At 51.8% G+C, this 6,000-nt stretch overlaps 1 protein-coding gene across 3 annotated transcripts in view; it reads left to right on the top strand.

Moving 5' to 3' along the window:
• Positions 1-3,114: 3,114 nt before the first annotated feature.
• The window catches only part of Tiam1 (TIAM Rac1 associated GEF 1), a 349,838-nt gene continuing 346,952 nt past the window's right edge, over positions 3,115-6,000 (top strand). For all 3 annotated transcript variants that reach the window (XM_029470566.2, XM_029470562.2, XM_029470567.2), the window contains exon 1: positions 3,115-3,416. The gene's annotated coding sequence lies outside the window, so the exon portion shown is untranslated. The remainder of the gene's footprint in view (positions 3,417-6,000) is intronic.

Here is a 6,000-nt window from a genome sequence, read left to right as displayed (position 1 = left end):
AAACAGTTATAGAGAGCAGATCTCAAAGTGACTTGTCCACCAAATTTGAAAGATCCCCCCCACCCCAAACTCCTGAAATCAGCTTCACCTGAGCCAGTACCTGTCCGGGTTTCTCCATGGAGAACTGACCCTTCATGAAGCTGTTTACCCTGTTAGAAGCTGCCGTGTTGGGAAGGGCTGTGCAATGCACAGAGGTCCCAAAGCCATGTAAGAGTAAGTTTGCCTATGGTTAAAGATGCAAATTCTGGAACCAGGCTGCCAGTCTCAAGCCCTCGCATATTGAGATTGTAACTTAGAACAAGTTACTTTTCCTGCCTCAGTTTCCCCATTGTCTTATTTAGGGTTACTGCTGTGAAGAGACACCAAGACCACAGAAACTCTTGTCAGGACATTTCATTGGGGCAGGCTTACAGGTTCAGAGGTTCAGTCGAATATCATTAAGGTGGGAGCATGGTAGCAACCAGGCAAGCACGGTACAGACAGAGCTGACAGTTCTACATCTGAAGGCTGCTAGCAGAATACTGGCTTCCAGGCAGCTAGGATGAGGGTCTTAAAGCCCATGCTCACAGTGACACACCTACTCTAACAGGGCCACACCTCCAAAAAGTGCCACTCCCTCGGCCGAGCAAATACAAACCATCACACCCATCTATGAAACTAAAATAATATTAGCATCTGAGGATGGATAATTTCTACAGAAATTATCTGTAGAAAGAATTATCTGTACAGAATTATCTCTTTAGAAGAGTAGCTGTCATACGGCTTTCGGTAATATTTGCTTAAATGGTGCTGTCCACTGCAGAGGTCGGCAGTGGGGCCTGCAGATGCCTTGGCACTGTGAGGTAAGTATAAGAGGCTTTTCCTGAAAACATGTACAGTCTAAAATTTAGCCCTCACAATTTCATTCGTATGAGTCTTTTACCTACATCACCATGTGTGCAGCACCCAGGCAGGCTAGAAGAGGGCCATTTAATTCTCTGGGATTGAAGTTACAGGGGATTTTGAGCTTCCACTGAGATGCTGGGTTCTTCACATGACCAGCCAGTGCTCTTAACAACAAATCCATCCTCCCAGTCCTTTATTTATCTTTAAAACTAAAATGACAGGTGTGTGTGTGTGTGTGTATGAGAGTGTGTGTGTCTGTGTGTACTCAAGTCCAGGTGCCTCTGAGGGCCAGATGTTTGCATCCCTCTATTTCCCTGCAGACAGAGTTACAGCAAACAAGTCACTCTGAGATCTGCCAACCTAAACATTCTCTTGTACCTTGTGTTTTAGAAGCACTTCAAGCTCACGTCAATACATTGACAGCTTATTAATTAAATATATTATTTAAATACATTTAAAATGGTATTTTGAACACTCACAATGTGCCATGTACTAGGCTCTGGGATGTGTAACCCCCACCCCTCCGAAGGGATATTCTGACTTCAGGGTACTCTGCTCAATCAGGAAACACAGTTTGTGTATGTGTGTGTGTGTTTTGACAATTTTAGTGCTCTAAGAGGCAGGCTATAGGGAGAACCAGAGGTGGGCAACTAATTCTCACTGGCACAGGAGGATCCCTGGTGTCTATGAGAGCACACCCTGCTCATCAGAAGTTCAGCAAACATCAGCCAAGCTGGGCTCTAAGGAATGTGTAGCAATCGTTCAGGGGAAGGAAGGGTGCCTAGGTCTGGGTTTTGTGTGACAAAACTTTTCCTGTGGAGAGGCAATACATCTTATGACAGACCAATGTACACATACCAGCAAAGTCCAAGTAAGTGAACCAATGAATTTTATTGGCATTGCTTAACAAGAGCAGAAATGACTCAAAGACAGCTGCATCACCAAAGCCCACCCCAGCATGGTGACAGCTCACAAGACCTGGGAACCTGGAGCTCACTGTACAGTCTGTAGGAGCTCAACAGGTTGGAGCCTGTCCTTTCCAAGTGACTCAGTTGGTCTCTGCCTCTTCTAGGAGGCTGGTCTGGTCTCATCTAAGTCTGCATTTTGGCTCATTTGAGACTCAGCTCTTAATGCTTACTATGGCAGGGAGGGACCTAGAAAATCTGCTCAGTTTTAGGGACTTCCTGAAGCTATTTTGAGTTGTGTTCCTTTCTACTTAAGGTGAAGGAGGGTGCAGAAGGGGAAGGTGTTAACTTTCTTTTCTTTTTGAAACAGTTTCAGGCTGATCTTCAACTCAATAGCCTCCTACTTCAGCCTCAATAAGCCACTAGGTACACTGTTTACAAGATAACCGCAGGTCTGCTCCTCCCAGTCCCTGGGCCAAGCTGGGAGAGCTCTAAAGCGAGGGGAAGGCTCTGGCCTGGGTTAGGGAAGCGGTTTTGCCACTAGCTTTAAGGCTGTTTGTGGCTCACACCACCTTGAGAAAGACCAACCTGCACCAACTGCAAGGATTTTACAGAGAGCCGAGGCATGTGCGAACCTCGTCAGTCAGGTACAAAGCCCTGGTGACCGTGAAACTCAAGTTCACTTGCTGGACATTAGCTCAATGAGTCCCGGACTATCCAATACTTGGCTAAGGCCACTGTGCCTACCTAAAGTCTGTTTGGTGACGCATATTATCCGGCTCCTACAGGAGGGGCCGCGTTGAGATTTTATCTCACCTAAGTAAATTCCTGTTTCTCCCTAGAGTCAGCCACATGCCGCCCAAACTAGACCACGTGTCGCAGGTACTAGGTTTTTGGCTCTTCGCCTCCTCCATTCGGTCCCCCCCTTCCATGGCCTTAGGTGGCAGGAAAATCCTTTACCTCCGACCAATCCCACCGCTGCCAAGCCGCGCGCGCGCCAACTCTAGCTCATTCGTGCGCGTCATTGGCCACCTCCACCTATGTCTGGTGACAGGCAGCTTCACGGACCTATTGGAGAAGGAGGCGGAGGCCAGCAGGCCCTCCCGAAGCTGCTTTGTTAGGGGCTCCTTCGCCGTGGCCCGTGCCCGCAGGTCTCGTTATTCTTGCTGCGGTTTCCCTAGGCTGCTTACGCCAGAGCACCGTGTCAAGGCACCCGGGAGTGTGCACCGCCGGCATCCCTCCAGCCACAGGGCCCACCTGGGGCCCGGATACCGCTCAGGTACCCGGCGTGCGCCTGTTGTCACACTCCAGCCCAACTCTGAACGCCCCGCTCCCGTGTCCTCCGCCTCGGATTGGCTGGACGGAGGCGGAGCGATTGTCCGCAGCTCCAATCGGAGCTCGGTTTCCCACGGGCTTCCGAGGCCCCGCCCCCGAGGCCCGCTGGCCAAGGAGCCCTGACAGTTCCCATTGGCAGACGGCGAGCGGGCCGAAGGACTGAGCAGCGCCGCTGCCGTCGGGTTCGCAGCTCTGCAGCGCCGCTAAGGCTTCGGCGCCCGCAGCCCCAGGGGCCCAGCGGCCCCGCTTTGTGCCCGGCCAGGTCTCCAAGATCCTGGGTGAACGTCACGGGTGAGTACCCTGGCCTAAGCCGGTCGGGCTGACTGGCCAGAGTCTCCACGAGGGATGGCGATGAGAATGCCTAGAGCCGCGGTGCCCGTGACGGGCACGTCCTGACTCCCATTCGCACACTGGGGCTCCCGGTGGGTCCTAGCTCCCCCAGACCCGGCTTTGCTTGTATTGTTTTCGTGTGCATACACTTGGGAGGTGATCTGGGGAGGGAAGGCACATCTGTATCGCGCCAAGGAGAGTCCAGAAACTAGCCGAGACAGCGGAGCCCAGGTACTGGAGCCGAATGCAAGTGACAGTGTGCAGGCGTTGGCATTCGATCATTCTGGAGGCAGGAGGTCAGCGTTGACCTGCGGCGGCCTCATCTCTATGTATTTATCGGCTGATTTTTAATCAACTTCTGGGAGGGTGTGTGTGTGTGTGTGTGTGTGTGTGTGTGCACGCGCGCGCGCGCCTGGATCTGTCTGTGTGTCTCGGTCCCGGACTTGGGCACTTACGGGCCTGTCCCTTCGCCAACGTTGCCGAGTGTTCACCTTGGCCATCCGTGCTGCGCTCCCGGTCGGGCACACCACGGGAGACCCGTGGGGGCCGGCACACAGGGCGAAGGACCTGCGGTGGGCTAGGGAGGGGGCATTTAAAGCAGAATCCTATGGGTGGGCAGACAATGACTGGTCCAGGTAGTGGGGCTGTGCTTTACGTCCGCGCTCCGGATCCTATCCGGATCTGGCCCTCTCTCCCGCTCTGCTTCTCCGATGCCTGTGCACGGTGAGGCTGGCCACCGGGCCGTAGACCCGTGTGAGGCCGGCTTTTGTTTACAGACCTCGCCATTGGGCCAGAGATACGCTTTCAAGGCCAGGCCACAGCTGCATGCCCCCAGGAGTCAGAAGTTGATGCGTCTTCAGGTGACGCTCCCTCCCTTGGTCTCCAGCCCGAAGCTTCACGGAAAAGACACGATTCCACGTCTTCGCACCAGCCCAGCCCCGCCCCGCCTCACGCTCTCAGATCTTCTGCACCTAGAGGCGCTGATATCTTTTGCTGGGGTCGGCCAAGATGGGCTGTCCGGGACGAACCTCGCCACTGGTATCCCTTTCTGGTGGCATCCTCTGGCCATTCTCTAGGGTCAGATAGAATCTAATCTGTCCTTTTTCCTGCGTGGTTGCTGGCAGGTTTTGAAGGACGCGCGCGAGCCCTTGGGAACACTGCAATTCACGTTTGCTTCTCTGGTACCCATGCGGTCCCGCGCAGCAAGCAGCTGGGCGGCATCCAGGTGGCAGAGCGTCCTGGTTCCGGTGTCAGCCCGGTGCTTGCTGACTTGGCGCACACTTTGAAAGCTGCAACAGAGGTTGAGAGCCTGGCGCTGAGGTCATAAGAGTCCCGGTATCCAGTTCCTGCTGAGTATTAGTTACGACCTGGGTCGCTATTAATGATGTCTCAGAGTCTCAGTTTATGCGTCTGTAGAGTGGAGTTGCGGTTCCGTTTGAGAGCAGGTGATCTTGATGAAATGACAACATAAATGAACTACACAGTACAGAGACAACAGTAAGATAAACATTGAAGTTAGGTTGGTTGTCAGAGGAAATCTGTTACAAAGGGGGTGGGGGGAGACTGACCCATCCTCCTTCCATTTTGTGGATTTCCCTATCTTATTTCTATATTATACGAGGCTGAAGGTTTGTAGCCCCAACAGGACTTGTTCTACTTGGCCTTAGACTTAATTCTTCTTATCTAATCTCTCGAGGTGCCATTTTTTTTTTTTATGCGTGTGGATTTCCACGGGCCCCTAGTTGTTTCTTCATGCTTCTTCCTTAGGGGCTGTGTGAAACCTTTGCTGGTGAGCCACTAGCAGCATAAAAAGCCATGGGCGCTGGGGAAGGAGGGCTGTCTGAACAAAGGGCTGTCTGGAGGGAGGAGGGAACGCTTCCTAGCAGAGGCGAAATCCAATCTGTCTGGTGGCTGGAAAAGTTTGGAACATCACTAGGTTCTAGAGCAGGCTCTTGTGTGGGCTTGGAGGAGTTGGGGACTGAGGGGTAAACACAGAAGTAATTTTGTTTGAATAGAGGGAAGTAAAGGCCTGGGGATGAGGTGTCTAAGCAGGGACAGCAGGCAGAAGGGAGAGTTGACTTCATGGAGTGTCACCAGCACTGTAGGTGTGTGAGCTTTGACTTGGATGATTCTGCTGGCTCTTCCCCAGTAATTTGTTTTTTTTTTTTTTTTTTTTTTTTCTGGGCAAACATGAGAAGCCATTTTCTATTGAAAAACAAAACCACCAACAAATCACAAACAAGTTATAATCAGATAGATGGCTTTAGAAAAATCTCGGGATTGTTGACAAACTCTTAAGATATTATCCAAGAAATGCTTCTTTTTTTTTTTTTTTTTTTAACACCCTTTTGGTGTTGGGGAAATTACTGAGCTGGGTCCCACAGAGCATTCTTTGAATGTGGACCCCAGAAGCCCTTTCCACTCAAACAAGGAAGCATGGAAGCATGCAGGGGTTCCCACTCACAGCTGCACCCTGCCCCCTCTCCAATTTCCTGGTCCTGTGTCAGTTAACCTAAGAAGAGCCACCCCCCCCCCCTTGCTATTG

This window comes from Mus caroli, unplaced genomic scaffold, assembly GCF_978045245.1.
Source record: "Mus caroli unplaced genomic scaffold, Mus_caroli_1 scaffold_17, whole genome shotgun sequence".
NCBI lineage: Eukaryota > Metazoa > Chordata > Mammalia > Rodentia > Muridae > Mus > Mus caroli.
This window is presented reverse-complemented; position numbering and strand designations above follow the sequence as displayed.